Here is a 12,671-nt window from a genome sequence, read left to right as displayed (position 1 = left end):
CCAGGGAGAGGGCTGTATATCATTGAGAAAACAGGCCTTTGCTTTCAGAAAGGTAATCTGGAAATCTAAACTACAATGATCCCACCACATATTGTCATACCTTTATAACGATGAATTACTAACATACTGTTTTCATTTTATCCCTAAACTCACCTACAGAGTCTAAACATACAATCTTCCTTTCTTTTCCCTCCCTCCCTCCTTGATTTTTCTTTCTTCTTTTTATCCCTTGCTTTCTCTCTTTCTCTTTCTTTTCTTTTCTTTCTTTCTTTTCTCTCTCTCTCTCTTTTTTTTGGAGACAGAGTCTCGCCATGTCGCCAGGCTGGAGTGCAGTGGTTCGATCTCAGCTCACTGCAGCCTCTGCCTCCCTGGTTCAAACGATTCTCTTGCCCCAGCCTTCCGAGTAGCTGGGATTACAGGCACATGCTACCACACCAGGCTGATTTTTGTATTTTTAACAGAGATGGGTTTTCACCATGTTGGCCAAGCTGGTCTCAAACTCCTGACCTCAGGTTATCCACCCACCTCATCCTCCCAAAGTGTTGGGATTACAGGTATGAGCCGGCACGCCTGGCTCCTTTTTTTAAAGGACAAAGTCTCACTCGGTTGCCCAGGCTGGTGTGCAGTAATGCAATCTTGGCTCTCCGGGGCTCAAGCCATTCTCCCACCTCAGCCTCCCAAGTAGCTGGGACTACAGGCAGCACCATCATACCCAGCAAATTTTTGTATTTTTTTGTAGAGATGGAGTTTTGTCATGTTGCCCAGGCTGGTCTTAAACTTCTGGACTCAATTGATCTGCCCACCTCAGACTCCCAAAGTGTTGGGATTACAGGCATGAGCCACTGAGCGTGACCCAAAATCTCCGTTTCTTATAGTAAATCTATTCAATCTATGTATTAAGGGAAGGAAGATGAGTAATCACAGTTCTTGCCCAAAAGGAGTAACAACAAGAGTAAGAACAAAATGCTGTGGACTCAGTACATATGGGTAAAGGCCATTAGCTCTATAACAATTTTAAGGTGAGGCAGGTGATTTATTCAATTCTACAGATTTGAGCCTTTTTATGTTTCAGTGTAAGATGTTTATTTTGGCTGGGCGTGGTGACTCACACCTATAATCCTGGCACTTTGGGAGGCCAAGGCAGGTGAATCACAAGGTCAAGAGATAGAGACCATCCTGGCCAACCTGATGAAACCTCATCTCTACTAAAAATGCAAAAATTAGCTGGGGTGGCCACATGAGCCTGTAGTTCAAAAGGCTGAGGCAGGAGATCACTTGAACCCAGGAGGTGGAGGTTGCAGTGAGCCGAGATCGCATCACTGCACTCCAGCCTGGGTGACATATCGAGACATCATCTCAAAAATAAAATTTTTTATTTTATTTTATGTAAGTCAATGTGTGATAAAGTTAAATGCACGCAAGGAAGACGCAGCTCCGTGGTTGGCTCTGGGGAGCAAGGGGTGAAAAGAGAGCTTCTGAAAGGAGGGGAGAGGACAGTGGCTTTCTCTTCTTAGGAATCTTGGGAATTTTCTCAAGCTTCCTGGCTGCCCAGAGGAAGTAGTTTGACCTTTGCCTGGCTGCTACGTATTGGAATGAGATCCCATCCTGGTGACTCCTCTCTTGCAAAAGGCTCGGAATATTTTGTTTCCACTTTTTTTTTTTTTTTGAGACGGAGTTTCGCTCTTGTTACCCAGGCTGGAGTGCAATGGCGGGATCTCGGCTCACCGCAACCTCTGCCTCCTGGCTTCAGGCAATTCTCCTGCCTCAGCCTCCTGAGTAGCTGGGATTACAGGCACGCGCCACCGTGCCCAGCTAATTTTTTTGTATTTTTAGTAGAGACAGGGTTTCACCATATTGACCAGGATGGTCTCGATCTCTTGACCTCGTGATCCACCTGCCTAGGTCTCCCAGAGTGCTGGGATTACAGGCTTGAGCCACCGCACCCGGCCTGTTTCCAGTTTTTGTTTCTATATTCTTTCCATTGAAAAGTATTATCTGGCAGAGCGTGGTGACTCACACCTGTAATCCCAGCAATGTCAGAGGCTGAGGCAGGAGGATTGCTTGAGCCCAGGATTTCAAGGCTGAAGTGATCTGTGATTGCTGCCCCTGCACGCCAGCCTGGGGGACAGAGAAAGACCTTATCTCAAAAAAAAAAAAAAGCAATTAAGAATTCAGAAAACATTTTAACATTAACATTGTACATTTAGTTTAAACATTACATTTAGGCTGGGCACGGTGGCTCACACCTGTAATCCGTAATCCTAACATTTTGGGAGGTTGAGGCAAGTGGACTGCTTGAGACTAGGAGTTCAAAACCAGCCTGGCCAACATGGTGAAACCCCATCTCTACTAAAAATACAAAAAAATTAGATGAGCGTAGTGGCAGCTGCCTGTAATTCCAGCTACTTGGGAGGCTGAGGCAGGAGAATCGCTTGAACCCAGGAGTTGGAGGTTGCAGTGAGCTGAGATCGTGCTACTGCACTCCAGCCTGGGCGACAAGAACAAAACTCTGTCTCAAAAAACAAACAAACAAAACCCATTACATTTAATATTTACCATTAACATCATATACTGATATTATCAGTCTAGCTAACATTACAATGACAAATCTTGCCACGTCAGTACTAACACACTTAACTTGCACAGACACAGAATACAATTTGTATGAAGCATCTTATGGAATTCAGCCTCCTGCGGCCACCAGACATTTCAAGGCTCTGTGAGGGCAAGGGCTTGTTTTGGGTTCAAGGCAAGGTAAACCACAAGACATTGAGCAGGGACCAGTCACCACTTGGAGGAGATGATACATAACTTTTTCTAGAAGTTTGTTTTCTTCAATTATATGATTTAAAGAAAAGGCAGCCCCAGTTCATATGGTGTTGGAGAATCTTGGAAAAACAAATTCACATTCTTTTCTCTCCACTTGATCAACTACCGTGCAATTCTAAATTCCCAGGAGGCGGTGGGTTTGACTTCACTGGACTCAGTCTGAAATGAGGTGGTTTCTTTATTTGATAAGTTCCTCGGCTAAAGTTTCAGCAACTGTTCTCAAGGAAATGCTATCTCTTTATTGTAAGAAAAGCTTTTCGTACCAAATTTTCGGTGTTCTGGTTGTTTCAAAATACTGGGGATGGAAATGTTGGCTGTCAGAAAGCCTCTTCCACTATTGGTGGGAAAAAAAAAAAAGAACAGTCTATTTGCATCATGTGAGGGATCGTAGAGATTTCCCATTCCAAGTCCCTTCTTTTTTCAGATGAGGAAACTGAGGCCCAGGGAAGTTAACTGAAATAATACCGATAATACCGAGGGCTCGCTCTGCACTTGGGGTGGGAATGAGATCCCTGGGTTTTTAGTGAATGGAATGCAATTCTTTAAACATCCTCGCCCGTTTATAAATTGCACGTTAACTCCCTGAGGCTGTGAGCTTGGCTGAGCGTTACTGTTCACAAGTGTATCTTTTTACTTAAGGATTAGGAACTGTGTGCTGACCTAGCCCAGGTGAGCTTTGATTTTGCCCCAGGTCAACATCGGAAACCTCGTCTATTATAGGAAAGGAACAGGAAAATCCAGTATGAGATTTCACACACAGATTTAGTCTCCTGATAGGACTCCAGGTTCCTGGTGCTGTTGCTTTCGCTTCCCTGCTAATGATTTGATCGTGTTACCTCTCCTTTGTGATTTAGGTTCTTCTGAAATGATGTAAGTAATGGTCTAAGCCAGTCTGCCTTAGTCAATAAATATTTGCCTCTGGTCTGCATTATTTTCTTTTCGCTGTTTAACATGTAACTTTTGTAACTTTTTGTTGGTTATTATTTTTTTTCTGAGTGAATTTCACACCACCCCTAAATGAAAGCTACATGAAGGCATCAGCCCTCTGGTCTGTATTATTCTCTTTTCCCTGTTTAACATGTAACCCTTTGTTGTTGTTTTTTTTCTGAGTGAATTTCACACCACCCCTAAAGGAAGCTACATGAAGGCATCAGGCCTAGCTTAGTGTTTTTCGCATCATTAATTCTAAGTAACATTTCTGAAGCTACTTGAAAACTGAAATTGTATAAGGTGAGCTACTGAAAAGTCATTAGTACAAGGCATTAATGTATTGTCTTGGTAATGATAAATTTCCATGTGTCAGAATTGCACAGAATTCCTACAGTCACACAAGTTCCTCTTTCCCAGGGATTTCTGTGTACAGGTCAAACCTCTATAAAATAAAGCTGTCAAAAGACAAAATTACAACCATTTTAGTGTAAAGATCAAACTGCCTTTTATGTGTGATGTTAGAATGGGCAGCGCTTCCTTCTGTACGATAGAGTGAGGGTTCTGGTGGGTGGAGCAGAGGAGTTTCGCTTTATAGGCAGAAAAAGGCTGAAGAGAGCAGAAAGAGGGGACGAAGTGTGGACTGATCATTTCAAATGTACTTTCCCTACAGACGGCTGAAACAGAAGGGAACTTCCTTGTCACTCGGGCTCTGGTACACTAGGCTCCTTTTGACTGGTTGTTGTATATCCAGTCAAATATACTGGGAAAACTGGTCTGTTTTAGAGCTCATTCCGATCTCGTGGCAATTAGCTGAGTGACTCCATACTGGTCAAACAAAAGCCTTTTATAACTGTGTCTAGCAGAGGTTGCCATTTCTTTCATGGTCCCTTTTGTCTTAGAATCAATTGTTTGAATGACCAGGTATTGTCATCTCCAAGGGAGGATCTATCTTGGAAATTTCTAGCTAGTCCCCTTTTTTTTTCTTTTCTTTTTTTTGAGATGGAGTCTCACTCTGTCGCCAGGCTGGAGTGCAGTGGCACAATCTTGGCTCACTGCAACCTACGCCTCCCAAGTTCAAGCTATTCTCCTGCCTCAGCCTCCTGAGTTGCTGGGACTACAGGTGCCTGCCACCACACCTGGCTAATTTTTTGTATTTTTAGTAGAGACGGGGTTTTACCATGTTGACCAGGATGGTCTCAATCTCTTGACTTCATGATCCGCCTGCCTCAGCCCACCTTGCCTGGCCGCAGTCCCCTTTCCTTAATAGTGGACACTTGTATTCCCAAAAGGAATGAGGATAAATGGACCAGTGTTTCATGGACCATGTCCTGCAAAACTCCTGTGTATTTACTTACAGATGATGGGCAGGAGTAAGAGGGAAGCACTGCCTTCGGCTTGATTCAGTCCCTAGAATGACATTGCGTGGCCACCCGTCTTATGCCCAGAGAATGTTTTCCCTCTGGGGCTATGTCTTTAAGACAGAAAAGGAAAAGACTTAAAACCACTAGATAATTCCAGGAGGAGGCTACTTTTCTTTGTTGTGCTTCTGTTGTTGACACTTCTGTTCTCAAGGTTAATTACATATTTGGTTAATTGATTTAATTAGTTAATTGGTTTGCTGAGCCTGCCTCTCTGGTAAGAATTCAAATGCAAATTTACACTGGGATATGCCCTTTCATTGCTGGTGGCGTATAACCAAGACACACACTAGTTAATTATAAGTGCTTGTTTTGGGAAATTTGCTACTTGTTCTCTGAAGCAGATTTTCTTTTACTTTACTACACTAGCAGAGCAAATGCCAATTTCCTGCCAATTCACAAGTCTGTTCTAATGCAGCAAAGAAGGAGATGGGAAGGGCCAGGTCTGGAAGCATGAGGTGTGGTTGTAGAAAACAGATTTGTGGGTTGACGGTGACATCTGCTTTGACCCTCCCAGTGCCTGCTGGGTTCTGGGGCCAGAACTGGACACAGTGACTTGAAATGTGAAGACAGCCTCCTTCCGGGGTGTGTTGTGTGTCTTTTCCACCTCAGCAGAGAAAACAAGAAAATGTAACTGGATTCATGGTGTCAATTTGGAATGTCAACACTTTCTGAATAACCAATAAAAAATGAATTCTGGCCAGGTATGCTGGCTCATATCTGTAATCCCAGCACTTTGGGAGGCTAAGACAAGCGGATTGCCTGAATTCAGGAGTTCAAGACCAGCCTGGATAACATGGCAAAACTCCGTCTCTACTAAAAAAAAAAAAAAAAAATTAGCCAAGCATGGTGGCACACGCCTGTAATCCCAGCTACTCGGAAGGCTGAGGCAGGAGAATCACTTGAACCTGAGACACGGAGGTTGCAGTGAGCCAAGATCGCACCATTGCATTCCAACCTGGGTAAAGTGCGAGACTTCATCTAAAAAAAAAAATTCTTTCTAGGTTGCTGGTGAAATAAGAAAAAGCTTAAAAAGTGTTTCACTTAGATGGGTTTTACAGTTCTAGATTAACTCTCTAATCATTTCTAGTCCTTCCTATTTGCAATCTGCCAGATTGAAAATAGAAAAATCAGGCTGGGCATGGTGGCTCACACCTGTAATCCCAGCGCTTTGGGAGACAGAGGCCAGTGAATCACTTGAGCTCAGGCATTTAAGACAAGCCTGGCCAACATGGTGAAACCCTGTCTCTACTAAAAATACAAAAAAAATTAGCTGGGCATGATGGCTCTCACCTGTAATCCCAGCTACTTGGGAGGCTGAGGCAAGAGAATGGCTTGAACCTGGGAGGCGGAGGTTGCAGGGAGGTGGAGGTTGTAGTGAGCCGAGATCTCACTATTGCACTCTAGCCTGGGCAACAGAGCAGACTCCGTCTCAAAAAAAAAAAAAAAGAAAAGAAAAATTATATTTTTCACAGATGACTTTATTGATATCGAGCAAATTATTAGCTTCTCTCTCTTTTTTTAAGGCTAGTCAAGTGCAGTAGTGAGAAGGAGGAAAAGAGTAGAACAAGGAGTTCAATCTGAAACTGGCTGAATAATCAATTGAGGTAGCTCACTACCTTCAGACCAGCCTATCAGCCTATCTTGTTTGGCATCTTGAAGATCCAAGTTTAGAAATGTTCCAGGGTCCTCTGTCCTTGATAAGTTGTACTCATAATGGAGTGAGTTGAGGGTTGGTCTTGCCACGTGCGTTTGCTCATGTGGTTCTGAGAAATCTGGAAATAATGTGGCTGATGACTTTAAAGCTGGTGGTAGATCCTTTTAACTGGAGAACGGAGCCTGTCCATTGTTGGATGACTTTGTTTTGTTTTGTCTTTAATTGTGGGTTTCTCATTTCCGATGCAGGGCTAACAAATTTGTAACCTCCTTGGCAGTCTTTGCCTGAGATTCTTCTTTCCTCTCCTCTGTAATTAGAGAGTTTTCTGTAATCTTTCATCAGACTTTCCTTTGAACTAGCTTAATTACGTCTCATTCCAGCTTTATTGATTGGTGTCGCTAACTGATCATTTTTCTTCCATAATATTGCTTTATGCACTTTAAAAACAATTACAACTCTTTACATGTCCATCTTCTCCATTGCCAAAATATTCTTTAAGAAAGGTAGAATTATTTTTTAAATTGCAGAAGTCATATCACAGTGGTAGCATTTGACCTTTGTTTTTCCTTCTGAATCAGTCTTTATACTGCTCCCTACAAATCATACTTCAAGTGATGCTTTCTTTGGATTTGAGGTTGCAAACCCAAACATGAGACCAGCATCCTATAACCAGCGCGGAAGTCCATGGCAGAGGTTCTCAGGCTCTGTGCTGTGTGTGGAACTCTTGTTCATACATCCCAGTGTCAGAGGCCATTTCCTCTTTTTTTAGGGAGCTTGGGGAGAAAGGCGGTGGCAACACTGTCTCATTGATGACTCATGTTCCCGTGTCTGTGAGCGTTAGGGAGAATGACAGAGCTCTCCAGAACAGGGTCCTGAGGGCCCGCAGCACTGCTCAGTAGGGTCTGATTCCTTCCGCTTTATATGGTGAGGTGGTCATAGAGTGTCCCAGCCTTTGTGAGGAAATGAGATGGGAGCCCAAACAGACCAGACTTGTGGGGAAGGAAAGAAAAGAAAAAAAGGAAAAAATTAGAGAGGGGAAAGAGGGTGATTAAAGGCAGAGAAAGAAAAGAGAGCCATAGAAACAACGAGCAAAAAGAGACGCATTGGAATGGCATTTAAAAAGTCACTGTTAGGCCAGGCGTGGTGGCTCATGCCTGTAATCCCAGCACTTTGGGAGGCCGAGGCGGGTGAGGCCGAGGTGGGTGGATCATGAGGTCAGAAGTTCGAGACCAGCCTGGCCAATATAGTGAAACCCCGTCTCTACTAAAAATACCAAAATTAGCAGACATGGTGGCACACACCTGTAATCCCAGCTACTTGGGAGGCTGAGGCAAGAGAATTGCTTGAACCCCAGAGGTGGAGGTTGTGGTGAGGCAAGATCACGCCACTGCATTCCAGCCTGGGTGACAGAGCAAGACTCTGTCTCAAAAAAAAAAAAAGTCACTCTTATGGTTATTCCTGCCTTTGCATTGATGGAAAGAAAATGGTTTAGTGTCCAACTCTAAAACACTCTAGCTGTGAACTTATGGGTCCAAATTTGTCCTGTGTGAAAGACGTGTTAATCATCTGGTGTCTGTTGCTTGCATCTTGGCAAAGGTTATCTCCTAGGTGCTGTGCAGTGGGATTTGCTTTGTGGAAGAGGAGGTGAAGGGAAGAGAGGAGGGTAGAGGGGCCCTAGGCAGGAAGAGGGGGATCTGCTGGGAGGCCTCCCTTCCAGAGGAGCCAGCAGCCTGGTAAAGCACAGCCCAGTGTCAGGTGTCTCAGATGTTGAGGAATAGGGTTGACTGGACCAGGATGCAGGATGGATGAGACCCCCAGGGTCACTGGAGAGATGCCATTATATGGTTCAGGCTCCTGTAGGCTGCCCTTTAGTTAACTAAACAACCAGAGGAGCATGGATTTCATGCCAATTAGCAAATATTCCCATGCTGGTGTTTCACTTGTGAAATTATTAACATCAGGTATAACTCCTATGGCTCCCTGGAAGCCAGTCACCTCTTCCGATGAGAGGATGTTTTGTTTTCTTGCCCGTATCTAACATTCACAAACTCAGTTAGTGTCAACCATCAACTAACATTAATATTGACCTTGGAGGCCAGTGAAGTCAGAGATGAAGACTGAAACTGGGATCACACATGCTCTTAGTTTCGCCATCTGCAGAAATATCAGGAGAAATAATAGGGATATTCATCCCCACTGACAGCCTGGCCCCTTTTAGCACCTTCTGTTTGCCTTGCCTTATGCCCCCAGAACTGTGCTTGGTCCTGCAGCTCTGCCTGCTGTGGCCACTAGCAACAGAGATGATCACAGCAGCCCTCGGAGTGCTCACTGTGCGTCAGACAACGCGCTAAGTGCTGAATGCATGTCAGGTCACGGAATACTCCAAACTATAAGGTACCTTGTTTATATTTTACAAGTGAGCAAACTGAGTCTCAAGCCACAGTCAAATATGAGCAACTCCCCTCCTGCTGCGGGGAGGGCAAAGACAGAATCTGTCTTGTTAGCCACTGTTTCTCCAACCTCGGGTCTCTTTTGTGCTATGTAATAGGGTGTGTGCCTGGGCCATTTTAACTTTTCTGTCATCAGTCAGATGGGGTTTAGAGTAGAGGCAGAGAGATCTGAGAAGAAACCCTTTAGTAATAGGAGTGAGGAAAGATGGATCCCTGGACTAAGGTGATAGCAATGAGAATAGGGAGAAGGTGGATTTGAAAGTGAGTACACACTTTGGGAGGCCAAGACGGGTGGATCACCTGAGGTCAGGAGTTGGAGACCAGCCCAGCCAACGTGATAAAACCCCATCTCTACTAAAAATACAAAAATTTGGCCAGGTGCAGTGACTCATGCCTGTAATCTCAGCTCTTTGGCAGGTCAAGTCAGGTGGATTGCTTGAGGTCAGGAGTTTGAGACCAGCCTGGCCAAGATGGTGAAACCCCATCTTTACTAAAAATATAAAAATTAACTGGGCATGGTGGCTCATGCCTGTAATCCCAGCTACTCAGGAGGCTGAGGCAGGAGAATCGCTTGAACCTGGGAGGCAGAGGTTGCAGTGAGCCAAGATCACACCATTGCACTCTAGCCTGGGCAACAAGAGTGAAACTGTGTCTCAAAAGAAAAGTGAATAAAGAAGCGGGGCTCATCGATGTAATGACTGACTGGAAGTCATGATTCAGACCTGGACCCCTGGGCTGGGAGTGAGAGGGGTCTGACCTGTTCCTTCCCTCAGCACACACCACCACCCTTTCCTGCAGTCCTCTGTGTCCTGTGTTTATATCTGGAAGTGTGGCTTTAGCCAATGCATCCAGAAGTCTAGTAAACGTCTGTGAAACCCAGAAGAGCTGAGGAAGCCCTGCGTCATGCATGACCTTGGATCCTCACCCAGACTCTCTTTGCAGGGGGCCACTGCCCCAGCTGCTGGGTCATTTGGGAAGCATACACCTGTGAGACCCTTGCGAAAAAGTCTCTTGACTCACAGGAGCCCCCCTGCCTGGAGACGTCTGGGTAGGTACCTCAGGATGATTTTTCCCACCACATACACGCTGAGGGCTGGCCAAGCAACTAGCAGATACAGAGCCAGAATGACGGGGACCCGTTACTTCAAGGCCAGGCAGCTCTGTGGTTTGATGGATTGCTCTGTCACCTCCTCCCTGTCCCGGACCAGGCTGAGACTGGGCTTTCCCGGAGACCACAGCCTGCTTCCTGACTTTGTCCTCATGGTCCCCGCTTCTCTCACTCACTCTTAGGGGCTGAATGATGTCTCCTGCTCCCAATTCATATGCCGAAGGCCTAACCCCCAGTACCTCAAAATGTGACCGTGTTAGTAGATAGGGCCTTTTTTTTTTTTTTGAGACAGAGTTTAGCTCTTGTTGCGTAGGCTGGAGTGCAATGGCATGATCTTGGCTCACTGCAACCTCCGCCTCCCAGGTTCAAGTGATTCTCCTGTCTCAGCCTCCTGAGTAGCTGGGGTTACAGGCATGTACCACACACCCGGCTAATTTTGTATTTTTAGTAGAGATGGGTTTTCTCCATGTTGGTTGGGCTGGTCTCAAACTCCCGACCTCAGGTGATCCACCCACCTTGGCCTCCCAAAGTGCTGGGATTACAGGCGTGAGCCACCGCGCCTGGTCTGATAGGGCCTTTAAGAGGGTAGTAAATTAAAATGGGACTGTTAGAATGGGCCCTAACTCACTCCGACTGGTGTCCCTATAAGAAGAGGAAATGCGGACACACAGGCCTGAGATGCTCATGCAGAGGAGGGACCGTGCGAGGAAGCCGTGGGAAGGCGGCCATCTGCAAGCCAAGGAGAGAGCCCTCAGGAGAAACCTAACCCACTGACACGCTGATCTTGAACATCTAGTCTCTAGAACTGTGAGAAAATTAACTTCTGTGGTGGAAGCCTCCTAGTCTGTGGCAACGCCTGCAAATTAGCAGACTCCCTCACATGTTTTTCCTGAAGTGTAATCCTTCAATAAGCCAAAAGCCCGGGATCCTGGTCTCACGTGCTGCTTCTAGGGAACTTGACCAAAGCCTCAAAGGGACTAAGGAAACAATGCTCAGACTGTATTCCAAGTGCGCCAGCCCTTTGCTGATTATTTCATTAGCTTGTTAGTGGAGAGTTAAGACCCAGGCAACAGAGAGGCTCCCAAGGGCTTCCTAGGACAGCATGTTCTGTGGCCAGTCCAGGATTCAGAAGGTGAGGGATCCCCAAGTTTCATCTGGGAATAGGGCCTCTCTCTTTTCCCCAGTTGTTCGACCTTCCGCATCTTAAAGAAATCTATGTTAAATTAAGTTCTAATATACACATACATTAATTTGTTTCTGGTTAAAATCAGAAAGACCTTCAATCTTGATAAAAACTAATTTCACTCTATCAGAACATGAACTTCTTTTTTTTACCCCGATGCCAAATGCTTTTGATTTGGTTGTACCCTGCAGCTACCGACATAGCAGATAAATGAAGGGTCAGAGTGGATTAAAAAACACTCAGGACTGGGAATTGAGAGGCCCAGATCAAGTTCTGCTGTAGAAGTCTATTTTCACACTGCTGTAAAGATACTATCTGAGACTGGGTAATTTTTTTTTTTGAGATGAAGATTCTCTTGTTGCCCATGCTGGAGTGCAATGATGTAATCTTGGCTCACCGAAACCTCCGAGTCCTGGGTTCAAGTGATTCTCCTGCCTCAGCCTCCCGAGTGGCTGGGACTATAGGCATTCGCCACCAAACCCAGCTAATTTTGTATTTTTAGTAGAGATGAGTTTTCTCCATGTCAGTCAAGCCTGACTGTCTGTCTCGAAGTCCTGACTTCAGGTGACCTGCCCGTTTCGGCTTCCAAAGTGTTGGGATTACAAATGTGAGCCACAACACATGGCAAGGCGGGTAATTTATAAAGGAAAGAGGTTTAGCTGACTCACAGTTCCACAAGGCTGAGGAGGCCTCAGGAAACTGACCATCATGGCAGAAGGTGAAAGGGAAGCAAGGTGTGTCTTACCATGGCAGCAGGAAAGAGACAGAGTGAAGGGGGAAGTGCCGCACTTTGAAACCATCAGATGTCATTACAACTCACGTTCACGAGAACAGCAAGGGGCATGTCCGCCCCCCCGTGATTCAATCACCTCCCAGTAGGCCCCTCCCCTGACACATGGGGATTACAATTCAACATGAGATTTGGGTGGGGACACAGAGCCAAACTGTGTCATCTGGTTCAACCAGTTGTCTGATTTAGACCTTCTATTATTCCTGGCTTTTGGTTTCTGAAACAACTCTTCTGTCCAAAAGAGCAAAAACACAAAAACAAACAAAAAACCACAGAGAAAAAAGGAATCCGAAAAACTCTCTGAAT

At 45.3% G+C, this 12,671-nt stretch overlaps 1 protein-coding gene across 1 annotated transcript in view; it reads right to left on the bottom strand.

Annotated features, from left to right (window-relative positions):
* Positions 1–6,642: 6,642 nt before the first annotated feature.
* Positions 6,643–12,671, bottom strand: part of LOC118151635 (uncharacterized) — a 108,951-nt gene continuing 102,922 nt past the window's right edge. The window contains exon 3 of the mRNA XM_078365993.1: positions 6,643–7,823. The gene's annotated coding sequence lies outside the window, so the exon portion shown is untranslated. The remainder of the gene's footprint in view (positions 7,824–12,671) is intronic.

The sequence above is a fragment of the Callithrix jacchus genome, chromosome 2, assembly GCF_049354715.1.
Source record: "Callithrix jacchus isolate 240 chromosome 2, calJac240_pri, whole genome shotgun sequence".
NCBI classification, from domain to species: domain Eukaryota; kingdom Metazoa; phylum Chordata; class Mammalia; order Primates; family Cebidae; genus Callithrix; species Callithrix jacchus.
Note: the sequence above shows the minus strand (reverse complement) of the source record. Positions and strands in the feature narration are given on the sequence as shown.